The sequence below is a fragment of the Dasypus novemcinctus genome, chromosome 31 (assembly GCF_030445035.2).
Source record: "Dasypus novemcinctus isolate mDasNov1 chromosome 31, mDasNov1.1.hap2, whole genome shotgun sequence".
NCBI lineage: Eukaryota > Metazoa > Chordata > Mammalia > Cingulata > Dasypodidae > Dasypus > Dasypus novemcinctus.
The window spans coordinates 33,517,810-33,538,643 of NC_080703.1; the positions used below are offsets into that span (position 1 = coordinate 33,517,810).

At 43.6% G+C, this 20,834-nt stretch overlaps 1 protein-coding gene across 13 annotated transcripts in view; it reads left to right on the forward strand.

The window, feature by feature from the left end:
* THRB (thyroid hormone receptor beta) overlaps positions 1 to 20,834 on the forward strand; it is a 468,309-nt gene that overhangs the window by 47,572 nt on the left and 399,903 nt on the right. For 4 of the 13 annotated variants that reach the window (XM_058290895.2, XM_058290894.2, XM_058290898.2 and 1 more), the window contains exon 2: positions 2,325 to 2,509. The exons of the other annotated variants lie outside the window; for them this stretch is intronic. The gene's annotated coding sequence lies outside the window, so the exon portion shown is untranslated. The remainder of the gene's footprint in view (positions 1 to 2,324; positions 2,510 to 20,834) is intronic. 13 annotated transcript variants of the gene reach the window in all.

Here is a 20,834-nt window from a genome sequence, read left to right on the forward strand (position 1 = left end):
GTCACACAAACTGAATATGCTGTAGTCTTTCCAATACCAAGGCTTTAAAATTTTTATATATCTTGTAACCTCATGTGCTTAATGGGTATGTCTTAGTTCAAGAAATGAACTTGTGATTTGTGGTCCTGGCAAGATGGGTGAGATACACGTCTATCATAATAAAGATAATATTTTAAGGCTGCAGCTCTATCTGATGGAGCAAACCAGGGCATAGGCGAGCTTATCTACATGTTTCAGCTTTCCTAATTGATAGCAGTTGTCTCTGGTAAATTGTTTATTTTCCCAGTATGATTAATAATATTATTAAAATTATAAATGCCATTCTGTTTACCTCTTAAAACAATAACCATTTTTTCTAATGGAGACTTTTTTAGAAATTTTCAACAGCATTTTGATCCCTGACTTATATGTGGATATTCTGATTATTTCACATATGCAAGTATCTTTTTCTTTTTAAAGTTGTCTGTTGATTTTCACTGAAATTAGATTACGACAGTATTAACTTGTTTCCTTGAAATCCCAAGGTCCTAAGGCAATGAAGATAAGCAATAACTTACCCTCTGTCATATTTAGGAAACGGTATATCTTTCATGTTTTATTATATAAAAAGAGAAAGATTTGTAAAAATATTAATTTATAATCAAAATATAGCTTACCTTTGTCACTGCTCAGAATTAGACACATTTTAGGCATTTGTGGAAATTAGAAATAGCAATCATTTTAAAATATAGGAATGAAAATTTTCATTATTAAACTGATCATATTGCAAAATACTTGGAGAATGGGACTAGAGATACCATTTATAATCGCTTGAACCACCTCTGTTTCTGGCTTTGTTGTGTCTCTCATTATGTTTCTCTTCTTGTGCCTCTTGTTGCATCCCCTTGTTGCATCAGCTTGCCACTCCTGCCTTGTTATGCCAGCTCACTGTCTTCCTTAGAAGGCACCGGGAAACTGAACCAGGGACCTTCCATGTGGTAGGCGGGAGCCCAATCACTTGAGCCACATCCATTTCTCCCATCTTGTTTCTACCTGTTTCTGTTCTGTTTCGGTTGTCTGGATCATTTACCAGTCTGATACTGATGCTTATAGTTTTGGTATGTAGTACTTTCAACTGACATTGAGGGTAACCACCGCCATTCCTTCCAAAAGAAGAGGGTCATGGTGTCACTGATGATATGCAGGATAAAAAGCAAAGCAGAAATAGTAAAGAGACCCCTGTATCATAAGGTTATGTAACTGAAAACTGACAGCTGGTAACTGAACTCAGAAGCAGTGTATCTACAGAACAAGATGAAACAAAACAAATTCCCTCTGGGATAAACATTCCCCAGGTCTGCAAAGAAGGGCTTAGCATGAGAAACCTCTCTCTCAAATTTATTGCAGCCTTCACTTTGACCTGTCTGAGTTGCTAAGAACATAGCAGGTTCAGGAGCTGAATTATTTTTCTTTTTAAGGATAGACCTAGTTAATTGTTACAGAATGGTAGAGTGTATAGAATATTCATTAGTACTTAAAAAGAGTTGATGAGTTTTTCTCATGGTAATGCATTGTAATTTATAACATTAAATGCTTTGGATTCTTTTCCTAATTGAATTTTAAAAATAAATATGTGGTTCTTTGACATTGGATTAGTTTAGTTGAAAAGCAATTAGGAAAGAGAGGCTGTGCTTAACCAATTTTATGATTAAAACATATGTTGCTAAAAGTTTTCCTCTGTTATAAAATTACTTAATTTCATATTAAAAAATAGGCAAAAGCCAAACAAACCACAGAAGCAATATTTGCATAGTTGTGGCACCTGTGATCATGGGAGAGTGGAAAATTGTAAAAAAAAAATACTTTGCAAAGAGAACAGCCATATCAGCCATTTGCAGCGAGGCTAGAATGTACCGTATATGCAGTGGTGCCTTATTCCCTTTGGGAAAATAGGAATGTAATTAATCTCCATAATATGCAGTGACCTAAAAGATCCATCTGAACCAGCACAACATTTCAGAAGTCAAATAGATGCCATCACCTCCAGGGCCTGTCAAACCCTCAGACTTTGTGTAAGATGGAAAAGAAAGGAGGATGCGAGGGGGAGAGAGAGGGTCATGGCAATAAAGGGGAAGACTCCAGCTGTATATGCTGGGTTGCTGAAAGGTGACTGTCCCTTCACTGCCTACCTCACAAGTTCATGCTCTCTTCCGGAAGTTCTTGTGGAGGATATAATCTAGGGAACCTGCATTGAAATAGTCTGGGACAGTCAGTTGCATCTCTTAGTAACAACCTTATCTGTTCGTCAAATTAGATTTTAAAAATTCCCTGTCTACCCTCCCCAGATGCCTGATTTCTTATGAACGTATGTATCCATCAGCTGGAATATTGCTCGTCAGTCTTGTCTCAGCAACTGGAATATTAGCTCCTTGAAGACAGACACTCCTGAAGAATGGTTTTTGCTGGGCCTGCGGGGTAGAACATGCAAAGAAATATACCTGTCCTCCAGGAATTTAGTAGGTTGAGAAAGGTAACTCCTTATCTATTACCTAAAAGGATATCTGAAAACAAGGTAATATGTTTCAGGTGTCATGGGATGGATAGGGGGTTTCTCAAAGTTTGTTCAAATTTGTTTTTTAAATAGCCAATGTCTTCACCTATTTTCCCAGGGCTCAGCACAGGGCATGAGCAGGCATGTAAAGTAATCAGTATTTGTTGTCGATGATAACGTTGGTGTAAATAGGTGTTTAAATGTTTCTGTTCTAAAAATTCTGAATTAAAGTGAAACAGGCTTCTTCACTGTAGGACCACTCAGTCTTTCATATGCTGAAGCACAGTGTAAATCTCCACGAGGTGATAAGGTGCACTTAAGTGATTATGGAACTCATTTTAAAATTGAGGAGTATCTTGCAAGACTTGCATTAACTGCAACACACTGGGAAAGTTTGGCACAAACACGAAATGCCTTAATAGTGATAAATGCTTAGTAAGGATCCATAGGAAGAGCTTTATATTGCATGGAATCCCAATGTATTAGTTTCCTCTTGCTGCTGTAACGAGTTACCACAGACTTATAACAACATGCATTATCTTACAGTTCTGGAAGTCAGATGTTCAAAATGGACTAGTAGGGCTGTGTTCTGGAGGCCCAGGAAAAGTTTTCCTTGCCTTTCCAGCTTCTAGAGGCTGCCCGCATTTCTTAACTTGTGGCCCTACATCCCTCCAGCCTCTGCTTCCCTCATCACATCTCCTCCTCTTGATTCCTGTCTCCCTTTCCCTTATAAAGGCCCCCACATGGGGCCCAATGGGATAATGCAGGTTAATTTCCCATCTTAGGATCCTTAACTACATCTGCAGACTTCCTTTTGTTGTATACAGTAACATTCACACATTCTAGGGATTGGGATGTGAACAATTTTGGGGGCCATCGTTCTTTAGACTACACCCCCATTATATTTCCTAGACCCCTAGATAGCACCTGAAATATATTTGTTGAATATTGTTGAGTGTTGAGTGGTGGTTTTAGTCATGCTCTCTGAATTTTACCAGTGAAAGAGAAATAAACTTCTGATGCCTTCATTACAGTAGGCATTGCCGGAATTTTCCAAAGCCTAGATATTTTTGAGAAAGAGCTTTCCAATGTTCATAATGTTATGAAATGATAATTTAGCAGAGACAGAATGCATTTCTATGGTAAAACACACCTTCTCCTTGGTAATTACCCAATACGCTGACCTCCCTCCATTCCTGCTTCCTGTGCTGGGATTGTTTGCTGTGTCAGACTTTGAGTGAGAGGAAGGTAGAGGTTGGCAGAGTTGAGTGAAAGGGGCCTGAGTGGAAAGAGTGGAGAAGAATGTGATGGAGAGGTAGCTTCTGGGAGGTTCTTTTAGAGGTTGAGCTGGCTTATGGGACACCCATTCATTTCCCTAGGGGTCAGTGCCGGAAAATTAGAGGGACATGAAAGGTCAATGTCTCTCTTATTATTTTTCGTGTCAAACAATTGCTTTGTTTTTATTCTTTAAAAAATAAATTTTACTCTGCTGCTCTTTGTAGAAAATTGAAATGACCTATTCTAATACTTGGAGATAGCCACTGTAACATTCTGGTATGATTTCTTCCAATCTCCTTTTCTCTGTGTATGCGGTTACATTACAGAATCAGGATTGTGTTCCAAATACAGTTTTGTACCCCACTTATGTTCACCTGACTGGCAACATTTCCTCATGGCATTAGCTATTCTTCAAAACCCAATTATTTAAATGACTGTGTAATGTTAGACTTAGGGCTGTACATCTGTAATTGAATGTTTATGTTGCCTCCTGAATGAATGATACAGCCTTGAATAGCCTTGAACTGTATATCTTTTGCCACCTTCTTAATTACTTACATTGGACAGTTATTAGAAGATGCCATCAAAGGGCATTGGACATTTAAGACTCTTCATATACATGGCTCAAGAAGGAATTAATTTATACTCCCACTGGCAATGTATGAGAGTGTCTATCTTGTCTCACACTCAACAGCATTTAGCATTAATCATTAAAAAAAAATATTCCCAGTTTAGGAAGGAAAATATATTATTTACACTGACTTGCATTTTGCTTGTATAGAGGCTGAACATGGGTGAATGTTTATTGAACACTTTTAAGAGTTCTTTTGTACCTTGTTGGTCATGTTCTTTTCCCATTTGTTTATTGAGATGTTAATATTTTTCTTATGAACTATTAATGATTATTTGTGTGTCATATCTATGGGAATTGTTTTTCTGCTTTGGTGTTTGCCATTAATTTTGAGTATTGGGCTCTCTGATACATGAACATTTTTTCATGTTTATTACTGTGTCCAAATCTATCATTTTGTGATGTATTTCACTTCTGTTATATCTAGAAATTCTTTCCTTTGCCCAATTTCTGATAAATAGCCACCTCTATTTTCATAATCCTTTATAATTTTATTTTAAAATTTATTATAGAACCCATCTTTAATTTATTTTGACTTATGAGATGAGGTTGGGATATCATTTTTTAAATTATTCCAGTAGTTATTCTAGTAACATTTAATGAGCAATTCCTCTTTTCTTCACTGATTTGTGATGAACTCTTTCTTTAATTAAATTTTGGTATATATTTCTGTATCTTGGCTGTCTATTCTATTTCATTAATCATCTGTTGATTATTATAGCAGAACCCTATTATTTTCAGTATTATAATTTGTATAGCACATTTCTGCTTTGATATGGTAAGCTCTGACCACCTCATTCTGTATTTTGTAGGCGTATTAGCAATCATCATATGAACATTCTTCATGGTAAATGTTGCAGTTAATGTTCAAATTAAAAAATCATGATGGATTTTTATGAAATTGTGTGCCAGCCACATATTATTTTGGAAGAGTTTGCATTTTTTATGATTTTCAGGCATTTCACAATATGTCTTTTTTCAAATCTTGTTTGATGTGACAGAAAAAAGTGTTTCTTCATAGAGGTCTTGCATATTTCTTTTTTTATTTTATTTTATTTTATTTATTTCTTCCCTCCATTGCATATTTCTTATTAAGGTTGTTCTTAGGTACTTTATACTTTTATTTAATTATACTTGGGATTTTTTCTATTGTTTTCTAATTGGTGGTTACTGTTATATGAAAGCTATTGATTTCATTTACTTAGTTTTTTTAAGTTTATTAATGGTAATTATTTTTTCAGTTAGTTCTCCTAAGTTTTCCTTAGTAGACAAGTATATTATATGGAAATAATGATTCTATTAACTTCACAAAGAATGTATCCCCTGTGTAGGAATCATATCTTATAGCATTGGCCAGAACTTCCACCTCAATATTAAGTAAACTTACCAGTATTCTTGTGTCTGTTTTGTTTTGTTTTTTGAAAATTTTTTCCTTATTTAGAGACTTTATTGGTTTACATATCATGCATAAAACACAGGATTCCTATACACTTCTTCACCACCAACATCTTGTGTTGGTGTGGAACATTTGTTACAATTGATAATAGTACATTTTTATAATTGTGCTATTAATTCAAGTCCATGGTTTAACTTCAGGTTCACTCTTTGTGTAGTGTAGGTCCATGGATTTTTAAAAAAATTTTTATTCTGTCACCATATATACCATCTAACATTTCCCCTTTTAATAATGTTCAGATATATATAACAGTGCTGTTAATTGTGCTCACAATATTTTTAATAGCTCTTTAGTTTATGATAGCTTTTTCTAACCATGTTAAAGAAATTTTGTTCCATTCCTAATATGCTGAGGATATTTTTTCATCAAACATGAATGTTATCAAATGCCTTTTTTATTATTATGGTAAATTATTATCTGTGAGAAAAACATAGAAGCCAAAGCATAATATAAGAAACCATACAGGTGGGCTCAAATTCGGCTTTCTTTCTCTTAGAATTTATAACAGTGAGAAAGTTATTAATCCTCTTCCAATCTCAGTTTCTTACTCTGGTAAGATGATAATGGTAGAGTTATTTTGTAAAAACATCACGAGGATACAATAAAAATTGTTTATAATGCATTTAACTCCAGAGGATCATATTTTATGTAATTTTTGCCTTTGGTCTCTTAAAATGGTGTGCCATAGCTACAGATTTCCTAATAATTGATGATTTTGAAATGTTCTCTTAACTCACTGCTATCTTCAACATTTGCTTCAGATTATTGGATTGATTAGTATAATGAATTGGTCTTTAGTTAAAATTTTTTTGTTGTATTATCAGGTTTTTAAAAAAAATTTTTTGTCTTTATTTTTTTAATATTACATTAAAAAAAATGAGGTCCCCATAAACCCCCCACCCCCTTCACCCCACTCCTCCCTCCATAACAACAATCTCCTCCATCATCATGAGATATTCATTGCATTTGGTGAATACATCTCTGAGCACCGCTGCACCTCATGGTCAATGGTCCACACCATAGCCCACACTCCCCCACATTCCACCCAGTGGGCCATGGGAGGACATACAATGTCTGGAAATTGTCCCTATCAAAACTATATCAAAATGAAACTGGGAATTATACTATCTTTGAGAACTTGAAATAAGTTTCCTGTGAAATTGCCTGAGCCTGGATTATTTTGGAACCAGATAATGCTTTGAAAATTATTTTCAGATTTTTTGTGTGAGTGTTTCTGTTGTTGTTTGTTTTCTCCAATCACTGGTCTATTCAGTGTTTCTGCTTCTTATGCCTAATTTTCTTGTGTCAATATTCATAATTCACATTATGCCTAAAAATTGTCGTTTTCAGTAGGATTTTTAAAGTAATAAGCCTGGGCTTGAACACAGTATTTTCTTATAATTTCTAAGAGTTTTATATCTATGCCTCTCTCTCTTTTTCTTGATTTATTGTATAGTTGTCAGATTAAGTTTATTAATTTGTAAGAAAACTACCTCTTGGATTTATTTATACTGCTGTGTTTGTGCTCCTCACTTCTGTAACAGAATCTTGTACTGATCACTTCTCGATTTCCCTTCATTAGACCTTAGTTTTGATATATCTGTATTTTTTGAGGTACCAGGACTGGGGATTGAACCCAGGACCTCGTACGCGGGAAGCCGGCACTCAAACCACTGAGCCACATGGGCTCCCCAATGCGCTTTGGACTCTGCCACCTCAGAAGCAGTCACTGAGAGGAGGTGATCACTTACCGAGGGCTTCCGAAGCCTGTTACAAGAGTCGCTGGTGCCTCGTTGGTTTCAGGGGTTGTGAACTCTTATGGACCATTGCACCAAGGGTCACGTCCCAGCTCCACCGCTGACCACCTGTGTGGCCTCCGACCAGTTAAACTTTCTGTGCCACCGTTACCTCCTCTGTTCGTGAGTCTGTGAAACTCTGAGAACAGGGCCTGGCATAGAGTGAGTAGCTTTTAACTATTATCATTATTATATTTAAGAATAAACCCGGGAAGCGGTTGTGGCTCAACTGATAGAGTGTCTGCCTACCATATGGAGGCTCCAGGGTTCAAAACCCAGGGCCTCCTGGCCCGTGTGGAGCTGGCCCATGCGCAGTGCTGATGCGCGCAAGGAGTGCCCTGCCACACAGAGGTGTCCCCCGTGTAGGGGAGCCCCACACACAAGGAGTGCGCCCCGTAAGGAGAGCCGCCCAGCGCGAAAGAAAGTGCAGCCTGCCCAGGAGTGGTGCCACACACACGGAGAGCTGACACAGCAAGATGACGCAACAAAAAAATCTGCACGTTTCCCGGTGTCTCATGACAAGAATGGAAGCGGACACAGAAGAACGCACAGCGAATGGACACAGAGAGTAGACGATGGGGGGGAAGGGGAGAGAAAGAAATAAAAATAAATCTTTAAAAAAAAAACACAATAAACCCAGTGGCTGTTCTCAAGGTTACAGGGTGTAGACACAGTTGTCCATGAAAACTCAAAGAAAAATAGAGCATGAAAGTATTTTGATGTCCAATGTTGTGAGGAGAATTGAGCCATTAGGAGAACTGGGCCTCCTGACTAAAAGATACAACAGGTATTTAAAGAAAATAAAATATCCCACAAAGTTGCAGTTAATCAGTTCAAAGCCCTTACTGGTGGAAAAGTATCAGTTCCTCATTGGCTTACCCTGTCTGCATTTGTCCTTAACTGCCTGCAGACATCGGAATCCCAAAAGTCAGAGAGGAAGGTGTTTCCCTGAGGCGGTCAGCAATTGACCTGCCTTGCAGTTGAGTGTTAGATAGAGGTTTCTGTTTGGGGAGGACACTCTAATGGTTTTTTTCCCCTAACTGACTCTGGCACATGAAGGGGGCACCTTGAATCATCATGACAGGAGGGCAAGGTATATTTTTGCTTTCTTCCAGTTGTTATGTAGGCAAGTGAAATGATAAATTATAGACAATTCAAATGTGTATGTGGATTATACTGTGCGTGCTGTATATTTATTGTCTAGGTTTTTATGTTCTCTTGAAGTGCTGTGCTTCCTAGAATATTTTTTTTAAGATTTATTTATTTCGCCCCCCCCACCCCCCATTGTCTGCTCTCTTGTGTCTATTCGCTGTGTGTTCTTTTGTGTCGGCTTGTATTCTCGGTGGCACCAGGAATCTGTGTCTCTTTTTGTTGCGTCATTTTGCTGCGTCATCTCTCCGTGTGTGGGGCACCATTCCTGCGCGGGCCGCGCTTTTTTCATGTGGGGCAGTTCTCCTTGCGGGGTGCACTCCTGTGTGTGGGGCTCTCCTATGCAGAGGACACCCCTGCATGGTATGACACTCCTTGCGCGCATCAGCACTACACATGGGCCAGCTCCACATGGGTCAAGGAGGCCCTGGGTATCGAACCCTGGACCTCCTATATGGTAGGCAGACGCTCTGTCAGTTGAACTACATCCGCTTCCCACTTTATTTTTTAAAAGGAGGTATCAGGAATTGAACCTGGGACCTCGTGCATGCAAAGCAGATGCTCAACCCCCAAGCTACACCTGCACCACTAGAATACTTTCTTAACTACTGTCTCCCGTGGATGCTTTTCCGTACCTCCCCGAAGGGAGAGTCTCCTTCACTACACCTCCGTTGCTTTCAGAATGAAGTTCAAACTCCCCAGCAGGACACCAAGGGGCTCTTGAGACCCCTCTCCCACAGCCATTCCTTACCAGGCCTCAGCCATGTCATCACCGTGGGCGCCAAGGTTCCCGTCCCTGGTGTGCGTCCCCTAGAGGCCACCTCCCCTGGATGCAAATGGCGCCTGGGAATTTGCTGGGACTGTCACCCTTGATGACATTCCCGAAGGCTCCAGCTCAGCTGACTGAAGAGAGAGATTGGATTCTCTTGCCGGCCCTCGAGGAAGCACGCGGCCTCAGTGCAGAAGGGACCCTGTGGTGGGCAGCCTTCAGGTGGTGAGAGCAACTCCCAGGTGACAGCCTTTAATTGCAAGGAATTGAATTCTGCCCAAAACTAGTGAGCTTCAAAGGAGACTCCAAGCTTTTGCAGCTCATTCAGCTTGAGTTGAGCAAAGGGCGCAGCTGACCATGTGTGGGCTCCTGACCTGGAAAACTGTGACATAATACATGTGTGCACTCATGTTTGTAGTCATTTGTTATGCAGCAATGGGTAACTATCATAGTCATTGAATATTGTGTTCTCTTATCACCAGTCACCTTTGTTTTCTTCAGTACAACTGCATTCTGTGCCCCCTGTCCAGGGCTGGGTTATCATGCCTTGGGCCCCTCAGGCATGTCATCCTCTTCACAGGGAAGAAAATTATCTTCTTATTCTGAAATCATGCACTCCGTTTGGCCTTTGTCTCTTTGGATTATTTTTCTTATCAAACTATAATCAGCTTCACTTTGTTTTTATACTCTAATGAATGAATGTACCTGAAAACATTTTATCAACTGATTATTTTTCATTCCTCAAAACTCAGTATTGGAACATGTATATGAAGGAATGAATTCATTGTCAGATTTGGACTGTGTCTTGGAAGCATGGTCTAACCTGGAAGCACTGCAGTGGCTCCTGGGAGGGTGGCATTGGATGGTAGGCTGTGAGGCTTGCCCCTATCAATGTGTTACTTTTTTTTTTTTATTCTACCCCCCTCTTGCAGCTTGCTTACTGTCTGCTCTTTGTGTCCATTTGCTGTGCGTTCTTCTTCTGTGTGTATTTATTTTTATTTCCCCTCCCCCCTTGCAGCTTGCTTGTTGTCTGCTTTCTGTGTTCATTCACTGCGTGCTCTTCTGTGTTTTTACTTGTCTCCCTTTTTTTTGTTGCATCACCTTGCTGAGTCAGCTCTCTGCAGCACTTGCGGGCTGGGCAGCGCTCCACGGCATGCGGGTAAGCCTGCCTTCACAAGGAGGCCCCAGGACGTGAAACCAGGGCCTCCTGTATGGTAGACGGGAGCCCAACTGATTGAGCCACAGCCGCTTCCCAATGTATTGCTTTTTATCAGTCATTTTGTATGTCGATTTCATATTATCAAAGCTGTGGTTGGCATGAAGCCTGGAAGCATAGCAGATAATTTGGATAACAAAATTGGGACCCAAAGAATTTCAGGTTGAAATGATGGGTCAGATCTGAGAAGATGAACTTTTCATTGGAGGTGTTAAGTCCTATATTAATGTTTAGAAAAAATAAACATCAACCTAGAAACTATGAATGGAGTGAGACAGAGCATATGCAAAAATATTTAGATTAGCTGTTTACCAGTTCAGCATAATCAGTGGTAGAAGGAGGCTTAAACTGCATAGATTGAACTTCAGTGTCCCTAACAAGAATTGTCCTCCTCCACTCCACATGGGTCAAACACTCCTGGAAGGTTGGGTAGCTCTGACTCCATTAGTGAGGTCATGGACAGACTGGATTTCCTCCAATGGGAAGGTACAGATGGGTGAGAGATTTGAAATCATGTCCTATACTTTAGGATAATATCCTGTGGAAGAGAAAGTATCTAAGAATTGGTCCTCCTTGCTCATGGCTTTGATGAATGGAAATTACAGGAAATAGATTTTTGTTTATATGGAAGACGTTACTAAGTCATAGTTAATGGCAAAGTGGAATGGGCTGCCTTTGAGAGTTACTAAGCCCACCGTTCTGAGGTGTACCCCTAGAAGCTTGGGTGGAGGGAAATGGATTTGTGAAGAAATCCTATAGATGCCTTGTCACAATGAAGTAATGATTGACCTGAAGACACCAACACACATAGTTAGAGGCTGCAAAGTTTTATTAAAGGTAAAGAACACAAAACCTTCTCGGCTGCTAAAACAAATACCATACGATCTGTTGGCTTAACAATGGGACTTCATTGGCTCATGGTTTCAGAGGCTGGGAGGCTGGCTGCCACCCCCGGTTGGTCTCCTCTGGCCAGCTGGCATTCTCTGGGGTTCATTGGCTTTTCCGTCATATGACGATGCACATGGCAGCTCCTTTCTCTTCGGATGTCATTGACTTCCGGCTTCTGGCTTCTCCCGTGACTTTTCTTTTGGTGTCCAATTTCCTTTCCTTATCAGGACTTCAGCCTCATTGGATTAAGGGCAAGGAATAACATCAGCAGAGGTCCTCTTTACAAATGGATCGACGCCCACAGGACCAGGGGTTGGGGCCTGAGCATGCCTTTTTTAGGGTCATGATTTGATCCCCAACCCTTGTGGGTATGGTTTCATAAAGTGGGAGATAATACAAAAATGACCCCAGGTAGAGGACTGGCTCCCCAGGTTCGCCTCAGTTCTTATTTATCTATTTATTTATTTATATTCATTCATTCATTTCTCTCCCCTTCCCCACCCCCCAGTTGTCTGCTCTCTGTGTCCATTCGCTGTGTGTTCTTCTGTGTCTGCTTATAATCTTGTCAGCAGCAAGAATCTATGTCTCTTTTTGTTGAGTCATCATGCTGCGTCAGCTCTCTGTGTGTGCAGCACCACTCCTGGACGGGCTGTGCTTCTTTTGCACTGGGTGGCTCTCCTTATGGGATGCATCAGCACTGCGCATGGGCCAACTCATCACATGGGTCAGGAGGCCCTGGGTTTGAACCCTGCACCTCCCATGTGGTAAGCGGATACTCTCTTGAGCCGAATCCCCTCAGTTCTTGACAAGAGAGGGCAGCCTCCTGTGAATTAGACTTCCCATGTGGTATGCAGGTTTCTCTCCATGTGAGGAGCTCTCTGTAGCAGGAGCTGTTCGTGCCCCACGCAGATCCTCTCAACTGGGCTAGCGCGCCAAGCTACGGTGGGTATTGGCTGCCTACTTCTCACCTCTGCACTGGAGGGAGGCATCTGCCTTGTCCGTAGATGCCCGAGAGGTGGCATTCCCCCGTCCCATGGCTGGTGATGGGATGATGTGCAGGTGCAGCAGCCCAGCAGCTGTGCCTCTGGGCAGGGCAGCTTCTGAGAAGTAACTCGCCCTGCAGCGCTCCCTGTGGGGTCAGGATGGACATCTGACACGACATCTTCCATTGCCTTTGTCCCTGCTCTGCCTTGCTTCCCTCCCTCCCTCCTACATTTCCCCTAAGAGCCCTGCCTTGCACTGGAATTGTCCTCTCAGGCTTTGCTTCTCGGGAACCTTATCCATGATGCCACTTTTGCACCTTTCTATTACTGGATTTTATCCAGGTTCTTGGCTATGCTGCAGAAATGAATTTCAGGAGCACGTCGGGTGAGTTAGGCCAGTAATGTACTCAGGTAGGGAGAGATGAGAAATGGGAGAAAATGACAGAGCAGGGGTCCCTGGTAGAGAGGAAAGGGCTGAAAAGTGATAAAGCAGCCCGATGTACAGAGTACAGTTTCCCATTAGAGAGTATGAATCCCCAGGTTTACTTGCGTAGTGATCCAAGCGGGGGAGAAGGCAGCCAGAGTCGGGGTCCAGAGGCGAGAGAGAGGTGCACAGAGGGCAGGAACAGGGGTGCACTGGGGAGAGCACCTGCTTTTTGAACCCTTAATTTTTCCACCCCGGTGCTGATGGCAGGGGAGGGGTTGCAGCTGTTTGCTGTTCTGATTGATCACACCCACCATTCCCCCGTGAGGGCCCAATGATGAAGTCCTTGGGGACTATCCAGGGCTTCTCCTGGCTTCTGGAGGAAGTCCTGTACTGAATGGTGGGGGTCTCCCAGCAGCCGTCTTGGGGTTACTCATGTCCACGTGGACTCTCTGCCAGGTTCCAGATCCATCTTCTGATTCCCAGCCTTCCTAGCCGGCTTTGCTTCCTCTGGAGATTTATGTCCTCTTGTCCCTCTCCCCTGCAGGAGCTTCTGCCCTTGTGTCTGTCCCCTTACCCAGTGCCAATAACTGGACCCCAATACCATTCCTCTAAGGCATATCCTGGGACTGGGGGAAGACAAGGCCATTTGCCCAAGAGGGACCCCTGCAGGCTTTCCGGCCAGTCCAGGGACCCCCAGGTCACACTGGAGAAGGTGTCCTTAGCAGCCCCGCCCCTCTCTGCCACCAGGGACCCAGTAGTTCACACAAGACCACTTCCTCCTTTCAAGTGCGTGCACCTTCCTTTTTTTTTTTTTAAAGATTTATTTTATTTATTCCTCTCCCCTTCCTGCCCGCCCCCCCCCCCCCCCGCCAGTTGTCTGCTCTCAGTCCATTCGCTGTGTATTCTTCTGTGTCCACTTGCATTCTTGTCAGTGGCACTGGGAAACTGCATCTCTTTTTGTTGCATCATCTTGCTGCGTCAGCTTTCTGTGTGTGCGGTGCCACTCCTGGGCAGGCTGCGCTTTCTTTCACACTGGGCAGCTCTCCTTACGGGGTGTACTCCTTGTCCTTGGACCTCACTTATGCAGGGGACACCCCTGCGTGGCATGGCACTCCTTGCATGCATCAGCACTGTGCGTGGGCCAGCTCCACATGGGTCAGGAGGCCCGGGGTTTGAACCCTGGACCTCCCATGGGGTAGGCAGAGACCCTATCCGTTGAGCCAAATCAGCTTCCCTGCTCCTTCCTTTTGTTCCCTCTGGCAATTGGCAGTCCAACCTGACTCTCTCGTGGCCAGGAAAGGACTGGAGACCTCACAGATGAGGCAGCAGTGTTCCAGGGGCTTGTCCAAGAGAGAAGCACAAAGACCCACCGGTGCTGCTCTCCTTTTCTCCAACCGCCTTAACGTTTCTGCTGCTTTGAGCTGCCACCTCATAATGGGCCCCTGGCTGGCCCTCAGCTATGGAAGGCGGCGTGTGCGAGTGAAGGAGGAAAGGCTTAGTGGGGGAAAGCAGCCTGGCTTGGGATTCTAGATGGCTGGGCTTGATTCTCGATCCCAGAATTAAAGTGAAGGGCCACGCGACCCTGCTCTTGAAGGGCTTTTGAAGACTGAGAGAGAGCGCAGCCAAGGGTGCCTTACAAAGTGCAAAGCCCTTTTCAAACACGCGGTATTACTCAGGTATTACTCGAGATGCCATTCTGCTCGTGAAGAGCTTGCACGGTAGCAGGAGAGCCGAGGTATGCACCCAGGAAAGGTGTCTGGTGGAGGACGCACCGTGTCATCGGCGAGGGACAGAGCTGTGTAGGCTACAGAGGAGGAGGAGCCCTTCCCTGCTAGCAGCATTCGTTCCTCTGGGCCCCAACACTTGTTCATTGCCTTCCCTTTATCTCCTTTCTGGCTTAGGGCATGTAGAGAGGAGGACCCTGTTATAAAGCCAGAGAAAGAACAGAGATCTGCGACCCCTTTTAAAACGGAGTGGGGGGGAGTGGATGTAGCCCAGTGGTTGAGCGCCTCCTTCCCATGTCCGAGGTCCCAGGTTCGAACCCCAGTGCCTCCTAAAAAAATAACCATGATAAAACCAATCTTAGTGTGGAGCAGATGTTGCTCAGTGGTTGAGTGCCTGCTTCCCATGTACGAGGTCCCGGGTTCAATCCCCAGTACCTCCTTAAAAAACAAACGATAAACCCAGCTCTCACTGGGAAGCGGATGTAGATCAGTGGTTGAGCACCCATTTCTCATGTACGAGGTCCTAGATTCAATCCCTGGTACCTCGAAAACAAAAAGCTGAGCCCACTCTGTGCATATTCTACCTGATGCATGGACTGAATAATTGCTCAGAATCAACCCTAAGTCAATGAGACTTAAGGGTGCCTATTTTCTAGGTGAATTTTACTGCACCTGCCAGACCCAAGAACTAGAAATATTTCTATGTGTATCTTTTTTTAGCATGGATGAGCTGATTCTCTGATCAGGATTTTCTCATCATTATTTGACTCCCACGGGGGAGGAGAAGCCTTTCTGGTACGTAGGAAGTGCCCAGAGCAGCTCAAAATCACTGGACACGGATTGAGAGATGTGCTTGATCTGACCACCCAGCCCGGGAATAAAGAGCAGATATCCTTGGGAATAAATGGTGCAACCTCGGAATCAGGGCTCAGTAGCAGTGCCGGAAGGCCGGAGATGTGGAATGCTCTCCTGATAACTTGAAATTATCCTTATGTTTGACAGCCAGGCCCCGAGTGAAAACGAAAAAACACTAATCCCTCTCATTCATCTTCCAAAATACTCAAGCGGATAAACTCTCTAAAACTCGAGAACTAGCATCTTCCTTCGTCGCTGTCTTGGACCAGAGTTTGTCTTGTTGGCTGCTCCACGTCTGTACCTGTGCAACCCTTTCCTGAAGTCCCAACAAGGACAGCCGAGCGCTGTGTGGCCAGCCTGGCTCTCTCTCCTCTCTCTGACTCAGGCTCTTTCCTTTATTCTCCTTCCACATTGTCTGATTTTTTTCCTTAGGAAAGCAGCATTGCTCTTTTTAAAATCCCCTTGGTGTATTCCTTATTATATGAGAACAATGCAGTCCCCCGGACTTCTCAGGTAGATAAGGACATTATTATGCCAGTATTATTTTTCTCCTCTTCCCTTTCTTGTATGTATTGCTTGTTATTCTCCACCAGTCCCCCCTTTCTCCCGCCATGGCTCTTCAGGGCGTATTTAATGATGATTGTGGATAAGCATGTATGTGGCTCATGATTTCTCTAGTCACTTAAGCTATAATTAATTTCTACTTCTGTGAAAGAGACTTAATTATACTGAGGCCTCATCATCTCTTTTTCCTGGGCCTTTGGAGGACTGAGCAGGACGAGCGCAGTGGAGCCCCTGTGTGCGTACCCGCTGCCGCATGCCTTGGTTTCCTTCTTGGTCCCTTGTTGCCCATAGCCAGTTTTCTTAATACTTTAGGGACAGATTTTTTTGTTTTAAGGTTTGGAGTGGTTGTGGCTAGAGCCTGACTCCCGCCTTCTGGCATTGTAAGAATATGGGAAAGCCTCCTTTCCCCTCAGCTCCACTTAGCAGACACGCTAAGCTCATTTCACCTTGTGCAAGGCAGTATGGGAAGTGCTGTGAGAGTTCTCAGAAGATAACGCATCGGCGTGAACTACAGCATGAGCTGTAACCCATGCTGTGTGGCAGTGCTCCAGTTGTGTTCATCAATCGCAATGGATGGACCACACTCATGAAAGAAGTTGCTGATGTGGGGGACGGTGGGAGGTGTGGGGAGGAGGGCATGTGGAATCCCGTACGTTTTTTTGAGTAATATTTTGCATAATCTAAGTATCTTTTAAAAAAATATTTATTAAAAAAAAGATGATGCATCGATTTGGGGAAAGCAGCAATGTGCAGCTCCACGTGGACATTCACAGGGTCTTGGGGTTTGGTGTGGCTCTGCGGTGCCTCTTTTGGTCCTCGGTGGCCTGGACCTCATTGCCACATTTGGCCGACTGGCATCCCCTCTGCATCCTGTTTTCCCCCATACGTTTTCTCTGACGTCGCTCTTTTTAAAATCTGTTCCAGAGGCTCTCTGTCCACACATTTCCATTCTCCTTCTTGGCCTCAATTTGCCTAAGTACACAGTCCTCTGGGGTTGGGATCTGATCTTCTCTTCATCCTCCAGCTACCCCGCTTCCCTCCTCAGAAGTGGCCAGTGCTGTCAGTTTAAAATCTGTTGCCCCAGACTTTGTTTACTTTTCCTCCGCGCTGCTTTCCACGGCTTGGCCAGGGATATCACCACATCCATAATCAGCCACGCCAGAATCACCCACGTCGCTGTAGCCCTCTTCTCTCCAGCATCCAGTTGGTTTTCAGTTAAAGGCTGCTCTGGTCCAGTACCTTCCTTCCATCCCCATCGCCATAGCCACACTCCCAGACATAGACAACTGCAGCATCCTGGATACCTTTCCCAGCTTTTTATTTGTATTTGTCTAAAAACCAAATCTGAACATCCTGCATCCCTGATGACAGTTTTCTCTTTGATTTTTTTTTTAAAGATTTATTCATTTTTTATTTCTCTCCCCTCCCTCCCAGTTGTCTGCTCTCTGTGTCCATTCGCTGTGTGTTCTTCTGTGACCGCTTCTAGCCTTATCAGCGGCACTGGGAATCTGTGTTTCTTTTTGTTGCTTCATCTTGTTGCGTCAGCTCTGTGTGTGCAGCACCATTCCTGGGCAGGCTGCACTTTCTTTCGTGCTGGGCGGCTCTCCTTACGGGGCGTACTCCTTGCGCATGGGGCTCCCCTACGCGGGGGACACCCCTGCGTGGCAGGGCACTCCTTGCGCGCATCAGCACTGCGCATGGACCAACTCCACACGGGTCAAGGAGGCCCGGGGTTTGAACCTTGGACCTCCCATGTGGCAGGCGGACGCCCTAACCACTGGACCAAGTCCGCTTCCCTCTTTGAATTTTGAACTCTAGTGGTAAAATTCGGATGCCTAGCATGGCATGCACAGCCCTGCAGAAGCTGGTTTTAACCTCTTCTCCTGCTAGAGTCTGTCCATTCCCCACTACATGGCAGCCATGATGAACTTCTTACTCTTTTCAGAGGATGCTTTTCTGCCTTGGCACATCTCATCCCCCCTTCCAGAAGTGCCCTTCCTGTCTTCTCCAGCTAGCAAAGAACAATTCTTTCGAGACCACCTTGTGAAGTTTTCAGGATGTCTTCCCGATGAGCTAACTCTTCCTCTGGTTGTCCATGTCTCTGTCAGAACATCTAAACCCACAATGAGTTAAAAAAGAAGGACACTTCACATTGACAGCGTAATTTATAAATGGAAAAGCTTTTTCACAGACTCTCTCTCCATGGTGACTTGGAGAAAGAGGAGACATGAAAGGAAGAGCATGTCTAGCAACACTTGGGCGTCTTGTCTGTTCTATTTGGGTCGTGTTGTATCCTTGGGTACTTTTATCTACCTTTAGTAACAAGGAAAGTGTGTCAAACGCCCTCCACTTAGAGAGGATAACACCAAGTGGGCAGATCACTTGGTGAAGATGCACTTCTAGCTCTGTTCTGGAAAGCACTCGCCTTGAAAGAAAGACAGAAGAAGCCAGAGGAAATCGATATGGACTCTTAGAGCCAGGACTGGTTTGCTAAAAACATTATTTGTAAAATATCAAATACCATTATTTAGCGTAAATTTAGGCTAAAAACGGTTTGACCCCTTTTCAGCTTCCTTTTTGTTCTAATCATGGAATCAGGGCCTGCCTGGGTAATCAGTGCCCATTGCACAGGTAACCTGGGGGCATTTGGCATTAGAGAATTCAGACACCCTCTACAGCAGGGGTTCTTATCCAGGGGGTCTGTGAGCTTGAATTTTTAAAAATCGCCTTATTATCTTTATTTTCTCTAACCTCTAACTAAAATATAGCATTTCCTTCACTTATGAATGTATGCAATAAATTACAGTATATTAATTTCATATCACATTACAGTTCTTGCATATCTCAAAAAATTGCTTACACTCATCCGTACTTCAAAATGACCCGTGGTTGTTTGATCCAACGTTAGTTGAGTGTCATAAACCTATCTGCCGCTACGTTCTGAGAAGGGGTCCATGGTTTTCTCCTGACTGGCAAAGGGGTCTGTGGAATAAAAAAGGTTAAGAACCCCCTGATCTACAGAGTGAACCAGAGGAGAGGGACAGGGGATAGACTCAGAAGGCATCCATTGGGCTACCGACGTAAGCATCTAATCGTTGAGGTTTGGAACTGGAAGTTTCCAGCCCCTAAGTATTAGCTGGGAAGTCAGGTGCCTGTCAGAACCCTCACGTTTCTTGGCTGTGAAGTCCTGACTCCCTTCCAGAGCCGTCTCTCCTCCCTCACTAATGGACTAGGAAAATAACCGAGGGCATACTAATACAGTTCATTTCAGGCCAAGAACTTTTTACTGGATTATCTCATTTGAGCCTCACAAAACCCCTATGGAATGGTGTATTCATTTCTTATGGCTCTTCCAACAAATAACCACAAACCTAGCGGCTTAAAACAATGCAGATTTATTATCTCACGATTCTGGAGGTCGGAAGTGAGAAATCGGTTACGCCGGGCTGAAATCAAGGTGTCCGCAGATACTGTCTCTTCTGGAAACACTTGGGGAAGATTCCGTTCCCTCGCCATTTTCAGCTTCTAGTGGCTGCTCATGTTCCTTGACTTGTGCCCCCTTCCTCCAAAACGCATCCCTCCAGTCTCTGCTTCCATCATCGCATTGCCTTCTCTGCCTCTGCTCTTCTTGTGTCCCACCTGAAGAACCTTCGTGATTCTAACGGGCCCACCAGATAATCCAGAATCCGTATTTCTCCCCATTACAGGATCCTTATTTTAATCACATTTGCAGAATCCCCTCTGCCATATAAGGTTTAAAATGTGGATATAGGGAAGCGGACTTGGCCCAGTGGTTAGGGCGTCCGCCTACCACATGGGAGGTCCACGGTTTAAACCCCGGGCCTCCTTGACCCATGTGGAGCTGGCCCACGTGCAATGCTGATGTGCACAAGGAGTGCCCTGCCATGCAGGGGTGTCCCCCGCATAGGGGAGCCCCACATGCAAGGAGTGTGCCCTGTAAGGAGAGCCGCCCAGCGCAAAAGAAAGTGCAGCCTGCCCAGGAATGGTGCCGCACGCACGGAGAGCTGACACAGCAAGATGACGCAACAAAAAGAAACACAGATTCCCGTGCTGCTGACAACAATAGAAGCGGACAAAGAAGAACACGCAGCAAATAGACAGAGAACAGACAACTGGGTGGGTGAGGGGGAAGGGGAGAGAAATAAATAATATAAATAAATCTTTTAAATAAAATAAAATATGAATATATTCAGGGGTCGTTATTCAGCCTCCCGCAGATAGGTACTGTTATTATCCCCATTTACAGCTGAAGAAACTCAGAGAGATGTGGTAACTTTCACAAAGTTAAGTAGTTTTTGAGGAGCGGAGTCATTCAATCTTTACCACTACCTCTGGAATTGAGGTAGAAGGAATAAAAAATGAATGATGTGACTGGTCTCAAGTAACTATAATACGGTATTCTTGGATTTTTAAGAACAAAGTACAGTAAACTTGTGGTCTGAAGTTTAAAAGATAATTCATTATAAGAAGATTGGAAGGTCTAAGCTTTAAAAAAAAGGAAAAGAAAAAAGGAAAGGATAATAATAGTTTTTAACCGTTCCAGGAGA